Raw genomic sequence first — 19646 nt, 5'->3', positions numbered from 1 at the left:
CTTAGGATTATTTGCAATTGTCAGTATGGTGGTCAGAGTGCTACGAATCCTCTGGTTCTTGGCCATTGTCGATGCTCTGGTAAGATGCTGTGAGGCAAAAGTGCTTGATTGGCTAGGCTAAGCAAATCTGGCCAAGATGAGTGTGTTCCTTGCATCCCGGGCAGCAATGTTCTTGTGTACTGCTGCCGCTGGTTGATGGGCCTCTGTAAGATGTTTGTTTTTGCTCTCCTCCTCCTCCTCCTCCTCCTCATCTGAGGAGGATATGTGACGAGCCACTTGGTCCTCAGGAATCTGCAAGTCACGACGCTGTGCCATGTTGTGAAGTGTACAGCAAACCACGACGATTCTGGAGACCCTGGCTGCTGAGTACTGCAGGGCTCCACCTGATCTATCCAGGCATCTGAAGCACATCTTCAGCATGCCGATGGTTTGCTCGATTATGGTTCTGGTGGAAATGTGGCTGTAGTTGTAGCTCTCCTCAGCCTCGTTGGATGGGCTCCTCAATGGCGTCATTAGTCACATCTTCAGGGGATAGCCCTTGTCTCCAAGTAGCCATCCGTTAAGCTGGTCTGGCGGACTGAAGCGTGGAGGCACACTAGACCGGCACAGTATGAAGGAGTCATGGCAACTGCCAGGGTACTTGGCACAAACATGCAAAATTTCCTTCTTGTGGCCATATACCAGCTGCACGTTGAGGGAGTGGAAGCCCTTGCAGTTGACAAAAATACCTGGATTACGATGGGGTGCCTTAAGGGCCACATGTGTGCAGTCAACGACGCCCTGCACCCTTGGAATGCCTGCCAGATTAGCTAGTCCAACCGCACGCGCCGTGACACTTGCTTAATCCTTGGAGAAATGGATGTGATTGTGCACGATAGCAAAGAGGGCATCGGTTACCTGCGTGATGCAAGTGTGTGTGGCCGCCTGGGAGATGCCGCTGATGTCTGCTGCTGATCCCTGGAATGAGCCTGAAGCAAAAAAGTTGAGTGCGGTGGTGACTTTGATGGCCACTGATAAGGGGTATCCACCTGCTCCTCTGGGCTCCAGGTCTTGCTGCACCATTGCGCAGATGTCACCCACTACCTCTCGCGAAAGTCGGAGCCGCCTTTGGCACTGCTGCTCACTCATGTTGAGGTAGCTGATCCTCTGTCTGTAGACCCGACGGGCTTCCATGGGCTGGCACCTTCCGGCCTGTGCAGCTTCAGGTGGGTGAGCAGCAGCTTGGCGCTCCTGTTGTTGCCGCTGCTGTTGGCGCTGCTGTTGTTGATGGTTCTGCTGCTGCCGTGGCTGGTCTTTGTCCTCATCTGATGTCCAGGAGGAAAGGAAATAAATGGTTCACCATGCTTCTGGTAGATGCCTCAGTTGAGGAAGCACTCAGTCAAGGTGGCGAGAGGGGTTTCCCAGGAGGTCACACTGGAGATGGGTGTCAGGCTCCAAACTTTCACAGCTATGGTTATGCCTGCTAAAAGTTCCCCCAGACCTGAGACAACAAGGTCCTGCCATCTGCAAATGATGACTGATCAAATCTCCTATTTAATGGTGGAGCTGCAGCTGATAGTCAGCAATCCAATTGTGCTCCCGTCAGGTTTCACCGTTGTGGTTCAGAGGAGACGTGAATCACGTGGGAAACGTGTTAAAATCGGAAAGGCCTCTCAAAATGGGATTATAGAGGCAATTTAGTGGTTGTTAAGGGCCTTAAGGGCCTATCCCGCCTCTTGGAGGTGGGACGGAGCCGGGATCGGAAACTATGCATTTGGGAAAATTGCTTGGAGGTGGGATGGAGGCGTGGTTGGGCCCGCCCGCCACTTTTTGCAATTTTAGCAACCCACACGCCTCCATTCCCGCCTCCTCAGTCCTGGCAAAATCCAGCCCATTGCATTCGGTCCCCTCATTGATATAGATTGCAGCACTCCACTCGTTACACCCTGTCATCATGAAAATGACCCGTTTAACCCTACTCTCTGTTTTCTGTCCATTAATCAATCCTCAATCCATGCCAATATATTATCTCCAATCCAATGAGCCTTAATCTTGTGTAACAACCTAGTGCGTGGCACCTTCTGAAAATCCAAATATACTACATCCACTGGTTTCCCCTTATTTACCCTGCTAGTTACACTCTCAAAAAAATCACATAGATTTGTCAGACACTATTTCCCTTTCATAAAACTCTGCCCAATCATGTTATGATTTCCAAGTGCCCTGTTACCACATGCTTAATAATAGATTCTAGCATTATGACAACTGATCTATACTTCCCTGTTTTCTCTCTCCCTCCTTTTTAGAACAACAGGGTTACATTTGCTGCCTTCCAATCCACGGGGACCATTCTAGTATTTAGGGAACTCTGTTAGATCCAAACCAATGCATTCATTATCTCTGCACCCACCTCTTTTAAAACCCTAGGATGTGGGTCATCAGGTCCAGGGGATTTGTTTGCTTTTAGTCCCATTAAATTCTCCAGTACTTTTTCTTTACTAATACTAATTACTTTAAGCTCCTCATTCTCATTAGACCCTTGGTTCCCCATAATTTCCGATATGTTCTTTGTGTCTTCTACTGTGAAGACAGACACAAAGGGGGGGGGGGAATTGGCTCGTGCCCCCTTTGGGGAGATAACTTCGCCGGGGCAGAACTTTTAGTGCCCCAAAAAAGTTAGCACCCCCCTTGGGTGCTCCCATTGAATATTGCAGTGCCACGTGCAGCAGCGCCACGTAGTGCCGCGGTACTGCAGGCCTCCCTCCCCTCATTAAAGGGGAGGGGCATAGTGCAGCACACACCGGGGCCCTGCTGGACCACTGGGGAGCGGGGTGCTGGCAAAAGAGCCCGGCACTCAAGAGGAGTGCCAGGCTGCCCGATTGCAGCCGGCACCCCACCTCAGGAGGCAAGAGGGGGCAGGTGCTTGCAGGCAGCCCCAAAAGAATGGCTGCCCGGCACCTGCCCTTTAATTATCGCCGCCCCGGCTGCAAAAACACCACCCTGACCCTGTTGGACATAGTGTCCGGCGGTAGGTCAGGGTCGCGAGCCAAGTTTGCGGCCGGGGTGCAAGCGGGATGCTGCGCACAGTGATTACATCATTGCAGGAGGTGCAGCGCCGTGGGGCGCTACTGGCTACCACTGCCGCTAACCTCCTGCTAAATTTCGCGGGAGGCATTAGCGGTGCAGCGCCCGGGTGCTGGTTGCTTTGTGCCCTGTTAGCGTCCTCTCGGGGCGCTAACGGGGCGCAAAGCAACCAAATTTTTCCCCCAAAATATTTGTTTAACATCTCTCCCATTTCCTTATTCCCCATTATAATTTCTCCTGTTTCAGTCTCTAAGGGACCCATGTTTACTTTCACTAACCTCTTCCTTTTTACATACTTGTAAAGCCTCTTACAATCTGTTTTTATATTTCTTGAAAGTTTACTCTCATTCTACTTTCTCCCGCTTTATCACTTTCTTGGTCATCCTTGTAATGATCAATAACATGTCATTCTATAGTGGACACTAGGTGGAGCCGTAGAGCTGTGTAGAGCTGTATATAGCTGTATGTATAAGACTACACTACCCAGCTGTATGTATATTAAGACTACATTACCCATGAGGCACTAGGCTACCCAGAAGGCAGCAGTCAAGATGGAAGCCTCTACAGATACTGTACCTAGTCCACATGTGCTCAATAAAGTAACTAGCAAAAGCTAGCTGTGTTCATAATAAGAATGTCTATTTATTAATGAACATAATATGGTACCAGGATGGTGAAGATCTGCTGAAAATTGTGAAAAGCGACATGGAGAATTTGAAGCCACCAGAGCGTTTGAATCTCGAGGGAAATGTTGACTACAATTGGCGGATTTTTAAACAACAATTCGAACTCTACATTGCTGCCATCGGATTCGGTACGAAGCCAGACGCAAGAAAAATAGCGTTGCTGCTTACGGTTGCAGGCCCACAGGTGATAGAGGTATTTAACACATTTGTATTTAATCCAGAGGAGAACAGAGAAAAATTAGAAGATGTGCTAAAAAAATTTGATGCACATTGCTCTCCCAAAAAGAATGAGACCTATGAAAGATACATGTTCCGTTCTCGGACACAGCAACAAAATGAGACTTTTGATAGCTTTATAACTGACCTGAAACTGAAAGCACAGACATGTAATTTCTCTGAGCTCAAAGCATCCATGATTCATGACCAGATTGTGTTTGGTATTCATGATAAAAAAAAGTCAGGGAACGTCTGTTGAGAGAAACCGAACTAAATTTGGAAAATGCAGTGAAAATATGCCAAGCCAGCGAGCTAGCTCGAAAGCACGCGAAGACTTTCAGTGAAATCAATAATGATGCGATTGTAATGAGTGATAATGCTGCTGTCGGTGCTGTGTCCTACAAGGGGAAGAAACGTGGGCAGAACAGAAATGAAAAGCAATCGGAGGATGAAATTTTTTATTGTAAACGCTGTGGTTACAAACACCAGTTAAGACAATGCCCAGCGTTTGGAAAAATGTGCACAAAGTGTAATGGAAAGAATCACTTTGCCAAACAATGCTTTTCAAAAGTAAAAACAACGAAAGGGCAACAAGTTAATGTGATTGAGGACACTGATTTAAGTGAGACTTTTTTTTGTAGGAATGGTGTCATGTGACGATATCAAAAAAGATACAGAAAATGTGCAGCCCTCAGAAATGGACAATGCTGAACATAAAGTCAATGCAGTAAACGTGGACAAATGGATGATCCCACTGCAGATAAATGGAACATTAGTTAAATTGAAACTGGACACTGGGGCAAAAGCAAACTTAATCAGTATGAGTGACATTAACAATATGAAAGAAAAGCCCAAAATACAGAAAAAGTCAGTACTACTGAAGAGCTATAATGGACAGAAAATAGATAGCATAGTTGTATGCAGGCTTAAAGTGACAGTCAAAGACAAAGTGCATCATCTCATGTTTTCTGTTGTGGCTGAAAGACTTGATTCGATACTAGGTGACAAAGCTTGTGAAGACTTAGAACTGGTCAAGAGAGTCTACCGTATAAACTGTGCCATAAGCAGACCAGATGACTCAGGTGATGAAGCAGAGAGCCCATCAAGGATGAAAAGGCCAAAGGGTATCCATGTCTTCAAAAAGCCTAGTTTCTCCAAGAAGAAAGAAAAAGACTTTAAGGTCAAAGAGAAGCCAAAGGAAGAAAAGCACAAAGAGGAAAAACACAAGGAGAAAAAGTCCAAAGATATAACCGCAGCAGATGTTGTTAAGCAGTGGAAAGAGAAAAAGAAAAAGAAGAAGCCTGCACCAGAGCAGGAAGCAGTTCCGGTGGATACTCCTTCTTCCCTCAGGCCAATCTTTGGTGTTCCATTAGCCGAGGCTGCTGAGAGGACTATGCTGTATGATGGGATCCAGCTGCCAGCAGTTTTTCGAGAGTGCATTGACTAGATTGAGAGTTATGGCATCAAGAGTGAAGGAAACACTGAAACCCTCTCCAAGCAAAGATCGCAAGGAGACCTTGATCTATACAAGAGCAGATCGATGACAATGCCGCAACTGCATCTTGTCATTCACCGCCAGAACAATCTCATGAAGACACATCAGACTTACCCATGTTGAGACAATCCACACGTGAAGTAAAAAAGCCTGATAGACTTAATCTTTGAGTACAATGTAAAGCTTTGAAAATGTGTTGACTGTTCTGAAAATGTTTATGTTTATAGAGCACTAACAAAAGTGTTACTGATATTATCTTTATTGTTTTCTTGAAAGTTGATTGATATTGATTTTGTTAAACCTCAAAGAAAGGGGGATGTAATGATCAATAACATGTCATTCTATAGTGGACACTAGGTGGAGCCGTAGAGCTGTGTAGAGCTGTATATAGCTGTATGTATTAAGACTACACTACCCAGCTGTATGTATAGTAAGACTACATTACCCATGAGGCACTAGGCTACCCCAAAGGCAGCAGTCAAGATGGAAGCCTCTACAGATACCGTACCTAGTCCACATGTGCTCAATAAAGTAACTAGCAAAAGCTAGCTGTGTTCATAATAAGAATGTCTATTTATTAATGAACATAAGAATCCTTTGCTGATTTTTAAAACTCTCCCAATCCTCAAGCTGACTACACTTTTTAGCAACATTGGAAGCCTCTTCTTTTAATCTAATACCAACCTTCATTTCTCTAGTTAGCCACGGTTGTACCACTTTTCCAGTGGAGGTTTTATTCCGCATGGGAATGTATATTCGTTGAGAATTATCAATTATTTCTTTAAATGTTTGCCATTGCTTAATTACCATCATATCTTTTAATCTAATTTCCCAATCTAACTCAGCCAACTTGCCTCTCATACCTCCGTAATTGGCTTTGTTTAAATTTAAGACCATAGTTTCGGACGTAACCACATCACTCTCAAACTTGATATGAAATTCTATCATACTATGATCGCTGTTACCTAGAGGATCCTTTACTATAAGGTTACTAATTAACCCTGTCTCATTACACAATACTAGATCTAAAATAGCCCAATCCCTAGTTGATTCCTCAAATTATTGTTCCAGAAAACTGTCTCCAATGCATTCCATGAACTCATCCTCCAAGCCACTGTTGCCAATTTGGTTTGTCCAGTCTATATGAAGATTCAACTCCTCCAGGGTTAATGCATTAACCTTGTTACATGCTCCTCTAATTTGCTAATATTTATGCTAAAGCAAGTTTTTAAAAAATGGCAAAAATATCACAGACACCATGGCCCTGATATTTATGGGGAGGCCAAGAACAGCCAAAGAACCCGACAAGGCCAGGACACAGAGGACCTGCCGAACTTCATGGCAGGCCTTCAGTATCATTTTTTAAATCTGTTTTCCATCCGGAAGACAGCCAAATTGACAGCCTGGCCAGCTGTAGGGGGAAGAAAAATGGCAGCAGGAGGCCACAGGCGGGTCCCTAGGGGATGGTCCCTGGCAATTGAGAGGGGGCAGGCTGCAGATCGGGCTTGGGGGCGTGGTCGGCCATGATCACAGGAGGGGGAGAGAGAGAGGCCATAGGGGATTGTGGGGAGGTCGGTGATCACGGCAGGGGCTATAAAGTATCCGTGATCAGCAGAAGGGAGGTCAAAGGCTTCCTTGAGAGGCCGGGGGTGCACTCCTGCTCCTCCTGGCCCACAAGGAGTGCTTCCGCATACATTTTGCTGTCGCATTTCCCGAGCCTTGGGAAACCTCCATGGCAGCAGTTAAATTTAAATCAGGCTCCCAATAACACTGTGGGGAACTGATTTAAATATGTTAATGAAGTGCCCCACCACTCCAAGACGAGACACTCACATGCCTCGTTACCCGCCACTGTAAAAAGGGTGACAGGTGTGTACGTGTCGGGTTGGGGTTGCATGTCACGTTTTTTAGGGTTTAACCCCCCCCCACCACCAACCTCCTCCCACCCGTTGTGAGGAGGTTAATATCAAGGCCCACATTTTAATGACTTTCTACTATCATATTTCAATAACAACAGTTATTTCAAGGGTGGTTCACAGGGGCTAATGTACAACAAAATGTAATTGGTGTGAATTTGCTTTCAGTGGAAAGTTGTTTGTTGCTGTTAAAGATCAATTAAAAAGGAGACTATGGGGCCAATTATCATGGCCTCTGCTGGGTGGCAATGGGGCTGAAGCACTCAAAAAATCGCGGAGCAGAACTTACCACTCCATTCCCACTCCTGCACTACCAGCAGAAATTTCACTGGGCCCTTCACATGGGCAGCCCAGAAACTCGCCTGTTTCAGGTAGAGCTTACTTGAAATATGCAAATTGGAGTTCTATGGTGTATATAGGACCCTGATCCTTAAGGAGACCACTGTAGGCCACTCCAAAACCAGGTACGTTTCCGTTTTACTACCTTTTGTGAGGCCAGGAGGAACATCAATGTTCCTCTAGCCCCACAAAAATCTTCCAGCCCACTGCCAGCCTGTCCACACCACCAGCCCCCATGATTGCCTCCCTGCTTGAATCCATTACTTCTGCCTCGGCTCCACAGTTTTCACACTACGGTGATGCAAGCTGCCCTCTTGGTTCTCATTAGTCCATGTGCTCTTCTGACTTTCAAGATCTCACTACTTTTCTGACTGGAGGACAAAGCTACTCATAACAGAAGATAGCAGAGCTGAACTGGACAGCACAACTAGACTTGGTTGCATAAGACAATATAAAAGGTGTGAGCCTTTACGGAAGCTGGAGAGCTCGAAAAAGGTCAGAACTGCTACCATCCTTTTCTGGTTACTCTTCATCCCCATTCTCTCTCACTCACACACTCATTTACATGCATATATTCTTGCCAATCCATAAATTCCCAAATTTGTACCAGCGAGCTGAATTGGGACAACTTCTTCATAAAGTTTTCACACCTATTAATGGGGCTAAACGTGTGATTCAGTAATGCTACTGCTGGTACATTCTGACTGCTTGATCAGTTGTGCATTACCTCTAACACATCTGAGCTCCAAGAATGCACTATAGGGATAATTAATCACACCTCTGTCCCAGATTGGAGCTCACTATTCAGAGGCCAGAGTTACATCTATATAATATAGGGCCGATTCTGCACCGACACTCCTGTCTCGCACGGCTCCACATCAGGAACAGCGCCTCGCAAAATTATCCTCTGCATCATTGCAAATGCGCTAAAAAAGGTTGAAAAAATTCATTATCATTTAACACACAGTCAGTATGCTTAATTAAACCGCAAGATGTGTTATGTCATTTGTTATTGAATTTAAAGTTGTACCAGGATGTTTTTTGATGAAGAGCAAAAGGTGGCATTGTTAGTTTGTATTTTAAATATCACATTAGCATAAGTTTTACAATACAGAACTATTTAGAGGTAATTATAAGTCAGACATATTGGTGAATCGCACAAGATAACATTTTTTAGCTGAATGGTAATCTTGACACCTATCTCTATTCAGTAACAGCTTGGAACAGTAGTCTACTTTCAACAAATGAGAGGAATCAAATTCATCCATCAATGCAAAGATTTTTTTTAAATATAGGCCCAGAAATTCTGCTGCGGTGCTCTGCCAGCGGAAGAGTGGCAGAGCAGAACCACCCTCTGCCCATATGTTTGGCCACAGACCCCATCCCAAATTCCAGCAATGGGCACATTTGCACACTTGGGGCGGGCTGCCATTGCCTACAAGGGTGGCTTCAGTGGGGCCTGCTCCAATCAGCCCTTGTAAAATGCAGAGGCCCACAGCTGCTCCACCTGAGGCACCATGAGACTCTTCCAGGCTGATGATAAAAATATGCTGTAGCATTCTTCAGCCAAAAGGAGCCACTCTGCCTCAAGGCAGGAGGTAATTGATCCCCTCTTGGATCAATTACCTTAGTTTGGATAAGGTTTGGGGCCTTTCAAAAGGCCTCAATGAGACCCATGGCAGCTGTCAACTGGCAAGAGTTCCGCTGAGGATATAAAAGGGCAGAATAGCAGAAGGTAGTGTGGGGACTGCCAGAGACACAACCCCTTCACATAGGGGAGCAGGGAGAAGAAACTTCCCACTGACCCTGAAAACTCCAGATGAATCACCACTGGTGGGCACCACTGTCACGATCCCAGTACAGGCGCCAAGATCATGATCTATGGAAATTCGGGGCCACATTGATTATGACGCCTTCATCAACAGAGAGAATTTATATAGAACACCTTCTCTGTAAAAATGCCCTTCACAGTAGGTAAAAAAAAAATACATTCCCAGAAGTAGCCAGTGATTTACCCATGCTGGAAATCTGAAATAAAAACCTAAAATATTGGAAATGCACAGCAGGTCAATTTGCGTTGGAAACAGATGGAAGTTTGCTCCTGAAATGTTAATTTATCTTTCACTTTCAGATGCTGACTGACCTGCTGGGCACTCCCAATTTTTTCTGTTTTTATTTAATATTCCATTTGCAACTTCACAGTCTGCAGTTCTGGATATATTGTAAGAGCAGAGGAGGGTTAGATAACTCGTGTAGGTATCGTCTGGAACTATAGGAGTTATATAAAGAGCTGTCTACTGTGAAATTTACAATATGTTCTTTTGAAATGCAGAAACAAGAGATTACTAAATTGCAGAATTACTGAGTGACTCATGAATGATTCACCAGAGACTCGTGGCAATTTAACTTTAGACTTGTTTATAATGCTTTTTGCATTCTAAAGTGTATCAACAACAACATGCATTTATATAGCACCTTTAATGTAGAAAACTATCCCAACATACTACACACAGGTTTAATCAGACAAAAATGGATGCTATGCCAAAGAAGGAGATATTAGGTGGGGTGAGTAAAAGTTTTGTCAAAGAGGTGGGTTTTAAGGAGAGTCTTAAAGGAGGAGAGTGGGTGAGATAGAGAAGTTTAAGGAGGGAATTGCAGAGCTGAAGGCCTAGAGTGCTTAAGGCACTGCTGCCAATGGTCGGGGCAAGGCATTGGGAATTGCACGAGAGGCCAGAGTCAGAGGAACAGAAGGTTTCGGAAGGGATCTAGGGCTGGAGGAGGTTACAGAGATAGCGAGCAGCAATGCCATGAAGGAATTTAATCACAAGGATGAGAATTTTAACTTGGAGGAGTTGTGGGACTGGGGGCCAATGTAGGTCAGCAAAGACAGAGGCCGGAATTTTCTGAGGTAAGAGTGGGTGGGTTGGAGGCGTGGGGGGGAAGAGAAAGTTGAAAAAATGTGAACCCTGACCCCAAGTCGCCTCCAACCCACCCAGTTTCATCTTTTACTCAGGCAGGACGGTGGGGGGGGGGGGGGTGGCAGGCTGCCAACCTGCTGCCAAGAGGCAAGTTGACAACTTAAATATTATAATGAGGCCTGAAGCCTCTACTTCAACCTGCTTTGTAGGTTTACTGCAGGCGGCCATGGATCCTGGGCCTCGGGATTCCCGGTGGCTGCAACGAGGCAGCCTCGGCCTCGGGACACAATGCCTGTGGGCCGGGAGGAACAGTTTTATGCTGCCATCTACACTACTTACTATGCCACCAATCTTTGCGTCGTCAGCAAACTTGGATATATGGCTCTCTATTGTGTTATCTAAATCATTAATAAATAAAGTGAATAGTTGCGGCGTAAGCACAGACCCTTGTGGGACACCAGTAGTCATTTCCTACCAATTCAAGTACATACCCATTATCCCTACTCTGTCTTCTACCGCCTAACCAATCTACTAGCCAGGTCAATAATTTGCCTTCAATTCCATGAGCTTTAATTTTAGCTAACAGTCGCTTATGTGGAACCTTATTGAATGCCTTCTAGTAGTCCAGATAAACAATATCCATAGACATTCCTATCTACTACTTTAGTTACTTCCTCAAAAATTTCAATTAGGTTTTTTAGACATGACCTACCTTTTATAAATCTATGTTGGCTCTCTCCAATTAGCTCAAATTTCTCTAAGTGCTCAGTCACCCTGTCCTTAATTATTGATTTCAATAACTTCTCCACAACACGTTAGACTGACAGGTCTATAATTTCCTGGTTTCTCTCTCTCACCTTTCTTAAATAATGGAGTTATATTTGCAATTTTCCAATCTAAAGGAACGATTCCTGAATTGAGAGAGCTTTGGAAGATTATGGCTAAAGCTTCTGGAATTTCCTCACCTACTTCCTTTAAAACCCTGGGGTGGAAACCATCAAGTCCTGGGAATTTGTCAGCCATTAGTGCCATTATTTTTTCTAATACTGTTTTCTTGTTTTCGTCAACAGGTGATGTCAGAGACTGCAATTTCATCTGTCAAGATTTCCTGACAGATGATATATCAGTGTCTCACAGCTGTTTGAAGCTGTGAAACACTGACAGTCTGATTTCTAAGATGAGTCCTTCTGCGCAGACTCATTTAGAAATCTCAGCAGCACTAAAAGCTGAAGGCTGTCACTCTTGACAGATCGCAGCCATTCAGCTTTCAGTTCCGGCTGAGTGATGCGCTCCCGACGCCTGCAGGAAGAAAGGCTGTGAAGGTAAGTACAGGTAAGTAAAAGTTCTTCACACACTTTAGACACACCAAACACACTTACCTTTGCACTCATGCACCCATCACTCACCTGAACGCCGACATCGCGACCCCTCCAACTCATTCAACCCGACGGCCCGCCTGCTCTAACCTGGCGTGGTTTGGAGCCGTCGGGAAACCCACACGGAACCCCTCAAAATAGGGATTAGGCTAAAAACTGCCTGTTAACTACCTATTAACAGGCAGTTAATTGGCACTAATCCCTTCCCACCTGGTTTTGGCGGGTCCCACTGCGGGGCGGGTACCCGCCGCCCCTGAAACTTATGTGGGGCGGGGTTTTGGGCGGGATGGTGGCGGGACCCCCAAAGTCGGGATTTCCCCCCCCCCCACATGCCTGAAACCCCGCCTGACGGCCCCCCGAAAATCTAGCCCAAAGTAATTATTCAACAAGTCTACCATTTTCTTATTTTCATTTGGAATATTACCCGCATCTATTTTTAAAGGGCCCACATTACCCTTGAATACCCTTTTTCTTCTATTATTATTGTAAAAACTTTGTGTTAATCTTGATATCCCTCGCATGTTTCTTTTCGGATTCCCTTTTTGCAGCTCTTACTATCATTTTTATTTTCCTTTGCTGTTCTTTATATCTCTCCAAGTCCCCTGAATCTACACATTTGTATGCTCTTTCCTTTAGTTTTATGTTATCTCTCACCTCTTTTATCGACCATAGCTATTTTATTTGGTAAGTCGTGCTCTTGCCCCTTAGAGGTACATACTGGTCCTGTATTAAGTTAAATTATATTTTGAACACCTCCCACTGTTCGTCTGTAGATTTACCCGATAACAGTTTTGACCAGTTTGCTATTGTCAGTCTCTGTCTCATCCCATTAACGTTAGCCGTACCAAAATAGAATCTGTGTTAAGTTCCTCCTTTTCAAACCTGCATTGAATTTGATCATATTGGCCTAGATTTTCCGTGGCCTATGATCATGTACGCAGAATCACATGCACCCCTGGGATACTTGGGCCTCTATGCAAGCCTACACGTAGAGGCCGAGGAGCGCGAGTGGATCCAGGACCATCAGACAGGTGTGTAGATTTATTGCGGTTCAGAGGCATCCGCCCGTGGGAAGCCTTCGACCGCACATTCAGGCCCATTATGATCACTGTTAGATAAATGTTCCCTGACTGTTGGACGGTTAACTAAGTCTGGCTCATTACTCATTACTAAATCTAGTATGGCCTGTCCCCTTGTCGGTTCCAGAACATATTGCTCCAGGTAACTATCTTGACTTTTGAATGAATACTGTGAGAAGCATGATTTGGATTTAACTCTTAGTCTCCTGACAGTTCCAGGGAACTTTCTACTTTTTGGGATTTCCATTTTTTTAAAGATTTCACTCACACACTGTGATGTTCAAAAAAATTCTCAAATTATACTCAGATATACTCAGATATCAGAAATAACTATTATTCAATTATTAATGCTCCGCAACTAAAATAATCCATTTTTAAAAACGTACATAACATTTTTAAAACTATTCTTCACCTCATCTCTTTTCTCCAGGTTGCCTTTATCCTTCCCTCATCTCACTTTTCTATTTTAATTGTTATTTTAGTTGTTACTTTCCTGATTTTTGAAATGTAACTTTACTTTATTCCATGGGCCAATTGTGATTCCTAAACTGGGATTACATGAATAAAATTTGTCCTCTGGTTGGCCGGAAATGATCTCCAAAGGCCAGGTGTTTATAACCAAGCAAGTCTCAGGACTTTAAACATTGACATATTCCTTTTATTGAAATGACAGGCTAATCTATCAATGCTGTTTTTAGGTCAACAACCCATCTGCCAACAGTAGAATTAGTGGTGCCAAAATTAGTTATCATGCCCTGGGGGTTCATCAAATAGAGCAGGCCAACAACATATGTTTGACAATAACAATGTAAGTATACTATGTAAGAAAGAAGAACAAAATAACTTACATTTGTATAAATCCTAACCATGTTCTTAGGATGTCCTAAAGTTCTTTGGAAGTGCAATCACTGTTGTGATATAGTCAAACATAATGAGAATTTAAAATCTTCTTTTATAATACTGAACAATTGGAGAATACCTGTCTTTGATGAATTTGTGTTGATATTTCTCATGGTCTCTTCTGCTTCTCCCCCCTTAACTCTTTTTACTTCTTGCTTTAAGTGTCAGCCATGGCTCAGTTGATAGCACTCTCGTCTCTGAGTCAGAAAGTTATGGGTTCAGAGTCCCACTCCAGGGACTTGAGCACAAAAATCTAGGCTAACACACCAATGCAGTACTGAGGGAGTGCTGCACTGTCAGAGGTGCCGTCTTTCGGATGAGATGTTAAATTGAGGCCCCATTTGCCTTCACCGGCGGATGTAAAAAATCCCGTTACACTATTTTGAAAAAGAGCAGCGGAGTTATCCCCGGTGTCCTGGCCAATATTTATCCCTCAATGAACATCACAAAAACAGATTTTTTGGTCATTATAATATTGTTGTTTGTGGGAGCTTGCTGTGCGCAAATTGGCTGCCGCGTTTCCTACATTATAACAGTGACTACACTTCAAAAAGTTCTTAATTGGCTGTAAAGTGCTTTGGGGCATCTAGTGGTTGTGAAAAGCGCTATATAAATGCAAGTCTTTCTTTCTTTCTTTCATTCTTTCTGTCCTCTTCTGCTTCTCTCTGTTATTTTCTTTGTCTCCTTTCTTTCAGGTGGGAGATAATGGCTAGTATGGTGTTGTGCTGTGGAGAAGGGAGACACCAATGGCTGCAGGCTCCATTTGGGGCAACGACTGTGAGGAAAATGTGGTCTTCAATAGCTCCTTCCCCATTATTTCTCCCAATCGCTCATTAGTACCTCCTCCTCCTTGCTCCCATCGTGTCCCCTACCCCTTAACCTTCCCACTACCTGTTCTACTTCTTACCACCAAATAATCCCATCATTATCACTATCTCTTTCCCTTTGACTTACGCACTCAACTCCTGTATCATACCCTTCCCTTTCCTCCACTGTCATTCTTTTCACCCTGAACCTGATACCCACTCCCACTGACTCCCCCCTCAAGAGCAACAAGAGACCAGAGGCCCCCTTACCCTCAACTAGTTTCCCTACTCCCCTCCTACTTCTCATTCCTATCTGTTTCTCTGAAAGAGGTTTTGTTTGCTGTTGAAATTCAATTTTTTTTAAAAAAAAGAAGAAATCAAATTAGAATGAAGAAATAAACTGCCTGTCTGCCTTTCTCTCTATTGTGCCTTACTTTCTCTCTCTCTTTGTCTCATAGATGTTAGAAATTAAAATCTCTGACTCACTAGTTTAAGCAATTAACATTGACCTTTTCTAACTATCAACACAACACAGGTGAGATCAAAATTCAAAGCTTGTTTTTTTTTAAATTGAAGTTACAATAGATGAAAAAAGATTCTCTCTCTCTCTCTCTCTCTATATATATATATATATGTTTTTCACTCTCCCCTCTGTCTTTTACCCCAGTCTCTCTCACACCCCTCAAATAAGTATGTTTGCCAGCACCCAGCAAAGATCAAATTTCCTGGCAACTTGGGGCAGGCATGCAATCAAGAAGAGTCTGTAATGTATGAGCACAGCATCAGTGCCAGGACCGCTGTCTTTCCCAGTCATTAAGCGCAAATCCAGGCTTTTAGGAGAGGCTGAGGCCTTCAAGTTATTTGATTTTTTAAATTTTGCTTACGTGCTTATTTTGGATATTAGAAATTTTAGCTACTAAGTAAAAATTGTTAGATCAAAAATATATTTGGACTACATTTTGAGCAGGTGTAAGTGATTAGCAGTGATGTTTTCCAAACAGCCAACAAAATACAGGTGAAATAATTAGTTGGCTTCAAAATTCAACTGGTGTTTTTATTTGAAAATTGAACTAATATTAAAGGAAGAGTCTCCATCCCTCTCTTTCTCTCTCCACTTAATGTACTTTCTGAAGTCACAAAACAAAAGCTACAACAGCTATATAATTATTATGCCGTAATTTTTCTCATTATTATGCTGTCTTCTTCTTTCGTATGGTAGTAGCAAAGCAAATCAAATGTCAATATCTAAGTTGGATATCAAGGCCAAATCTTCCAGTGTAACAGTGTGGATATCTTGTAGGCTGCCTGCGAATTTCCTCTGAGGGCAGTGCTCAATGATGTTATTGAAAAATAAAGCTGCCAAGCAGAAAACTTGGAGCTAAAGAAAATTATTCGATGAATGCTACTATCTAAAGAGTGTGAATGTATCCTGGCACATGCCCAGACTGCACAATTTCAATTCAGCTCACAGAGTTACACCACTGGGCAAAAATATTGGCCCAGAAATTCGGGTCGGGGGCTTCCCACGGGTGCAAGCCCCCGACCTGCACTTACCTAGTGCACCGGCCGTTGAGCTGTGGGCCCCCGTGGAATTCCGATCCTGGGCCTGCTCCAGCTGCCGGTGCGCAGTGCTTGCGTATCCCAGGGGCACAGTTAGTTCGATGCGTTCCCCTGGGATCACATGGGCCATGGGGAGCCAATCGGAGCAGGGAAATGCCCATTCATAAGTTTGACAGGAAGGGCTGTCAAAACTTATAAATACTACGGCCCCAAAACATCACTAAATCTTCAAATATTTTTTTTTTTTAATCACATTTTTTAAATAAACTATAAATTACATGAAATAACTATTTTAAACAATAATTTAAATTTTTGAAAAAAATAATTTTATTTTCTAACGGGGCTAAAAATAAACTTACCTTGCTTTAAAGTATTTAAAAATAAAAAACCTGTGAAAAAATGTTTTAATTTTAATTAATTCACCACTTACCTTGTAAAAAGCAGGCCTTACGCCTGCTTTTTAAATGTGTAACTTTTGGAGACTTACCCTCGCGGGAAAACCTGCAAAAAAAACGTAAGTTCAATGCGCACGCACAGCCTCTCCCGCGCACATGTTCGAACTCTGAACCCCTTCTTTCAGGGGAACGGAAGTGCCGGTTCCCCATGCATGCGCAGTGCATGCAGGAAACCGGCACTTCCATTGGGCCTACGGGTGAGTACCCCATGCGTACTCACCCGTGGAGACCCAAATTTCTGGGCCAATGTTTGGGAGAGACTGAGGCCTTAACACAAAGGGGGAAAAATTCAGTATCACCCCATTTGGGGCGCCGTTATCGGCCATGCGCAAAGTTTAGCGCCTGGCGCTAATTATCACCTCCGATGACAAACTTGACTTTTATCGCCCCTGGAGGTGATTGGAGCGCTAAATCAGGTGCTTCACACCTCTCTTAAGGCGCAAATGCTGAGCATAGAGGCGCTACCTCAGAGCGCTGGTGAAGCAAGGAAGGGCAAATCAAAATGAACCTGCAAAGTGCTGCTCAGTACCCAAAACCCCTTCACACAGCGTTGAATCTCTCCAGAATTCTCTCTCTCTCTCTCTCAGAATGCGTGGTGCAAAAATGTCACCAACAAAAAAAGGCAGGAAGCGGTCGCCTTTAAATGGCGCTCCCCCAGTCCCTTTCTGACTGCAAAACACTCCCTTCAACCTGTCGTTGCTAGCGGCAGGCAGTAAGGCAGGGGGCGCCACTCAATATCCGGTCCGGGGTGCTACCGGGGCATTGCACACTCGACTGACGTCACGATCTGCCGGCGCAGGAGATTGTGGCGGTAGTGTTTAGCGCTGCCACAAAATGTCTAGTTAATTTCGCGAGCGGCGCAAATATTGCCGTGCCCGGGCGCTAGTTGCTTTGCGTCCCATTAGCACCCTCTTAAGGCGCTAACGGGAGGCACAAACAACTGCATTTTTCCCCCAAAAGATAAATAATTGGATAAATTTAATTATATGGTGAAATATGTAATTTTTTAATAGTTAACTCTTCTTTAAACTCTTATTTTGGACATTATAACTTTCAGTTACTGAAAACATGCCAGATTTTTTAAAAAATCAGAAAGCATTTTGAGCAATTTTTGTGAATGCTGATGGATAGATTTCACAATCAGAGCGATGATATTGCATAGGCATTATAGATGTGGATATAAGAATTTAGAATGGGAAAAAGTTGACACAAAAAGTGTAACAAAAACATGGCAACGTTGTGCAGACAGAAAGTGTTAGCAGATGTAAGATTTTTAATAAGATATGAATAGCTATATACACTTTACAAGTTATAAGCTGTCACATAGTTCTAAGGATTTGTAGTAGTGGTTGCCTTCAAGCGGTTTGCCCTCCCTGGTCCCTTAGGCAGGGGAAATTCAACCAATGAGAAAGAAAGAAAAATGCCTTTATGAACGGAGGGAAGGCCATCCTATAAAAACAATGGGAAATCTAGTGGTTCAGTGGGTTACTACTGGTCTTTTATCTCTGGGACCTGGGTACAAAACTAGAAAGGAATAACAAGCACAGAAAATAAGAGAAAAAAATATTGAATGAAAACTATCATTGTTATCCTGTGTGCTTCTATCCTGTGATGAAAGCTTGTCGAGAATAGCACATTAACCTCCAAATCCAAATAGGTCTGTATGTTATTTCACAGCTGCTACAGTGAAATGGATTAAAAGCACAGTACATGACAGTCCATGCCATGTTACCATCATTGATGAATATAGCCTTTCCCAGAAGCTAGCTCCAAATCGATTGCCATTGCTGCAGTCAATAGTCTATGTCTAAGGTCAGTTATTTGAGGGGGAGGTCTTTAGCTTTAGCTGTGTTTGTATGGTGAGTGGGTACTTAGCATAAAACCAAAACATTGGACTCTACTGTATCAATCTTGTTTCTAAAGGAGCAAATATGGCTACTCTATTACTACAGCTGAAAAATTAGCAATGTTGCAAATACTATTCCCTGGTATATTATTGGAGAATCTGCTGAAGGATTTTGGACTTTTTGATAAGGTCTTTTGGTGCCTCCTCTTAAGGAGGACTAAGAAAGGCCTATGGAGCGGGAACTGTCAAGGCACTGCCTGGATTAGCATGGTGAATACTTGGTAAAAGAGCATGATTGGTTAAAAGTATGAACAGCACATGAAAGATAACTCATATGCAGCCAATACAATCAAAACAAAATTACAGGTAGACTAATTGGAGATCGATACCCTACCGAGGAACAGATGCATTGTATCGAAACACCAATGGAGCAAAGGACTACAGGATCTTGTTATTGCTCTAAACTGCCTTGAGAAAGACTGTGTACTTTCAAAGGACATTGACTGCTAACAATGAGAGTAAAACAAAGTCAAAGATAAGACAGCTGTGTGCTGAAAGGTGAGAAAGGGAGAGGAGAAACACCAGCCTATTCTACACAGCAACAAACTTTAAAAAGAAAACATACAAGACCGAGGTTCACAGTGATTTTTCAGAATCACGTGTGGTATTTGAACAAGATGGCACTGGGGAGGAACCTTCTTCTCTCCCAGGACAAATAACTTGATCACTCCTTTGTTCCTGAGTTGTACTCACCAGAATAAGGTTGTATGAGAAGTTACGAATTTCTTTCTGGTAAAACCTATGGGGGTGATTTTCATTCAGAAGTCGGGAAGGAAGCGGGACTACAACTTTTGGGGTTGTAGTCCCACCTCCATCGGGATGCGGTCAATCCATGCGATTTTAACTTGATTGACCTTGTTGAGCACGCCCAGCAGGCTCAGCAGGCCAATTAAGGGCCACCCGGCAACAGGTGATGTCACAGACTGATATT

The 19646-nt window shown here is 43.6% G+C and overlaps 1 protein-coding gene across 1 annotated transcript in view; it reads right to left on the bottom strand.

Annotated features, from left to right (window-relative positions):
* shc3 (SHC (Src homology 2 domain containing) transforming protein 3) overlaps nt 1–19646 on the bottom strand; it is a 376522-nt gene that overhangs the window by 252315 nt on the left and 104561 nt on the right. The window lies entirely within an intron of this gene.

Source organism: Somniosus microcephalus, chromosome 1 (assembly GCF_052327205.1).
Source record: "Somniosus microcephalus isolate GS21.2 chromosome 1, FLI_Smic_1.0, whole genome shotgun sequence".
NCBI classification, from domain to species: domain Eukaryota; kingdom Metazoa; phylum Chordata; class Chondrichthyes; order Squaliformes; family Somniosidae; genus Somniosus; species Somniosus microcephalus.
Note: the sequence above shows the minus strand (reverse complement) of the source record. Positions and strands in the feature narration are given on the sequence as shown.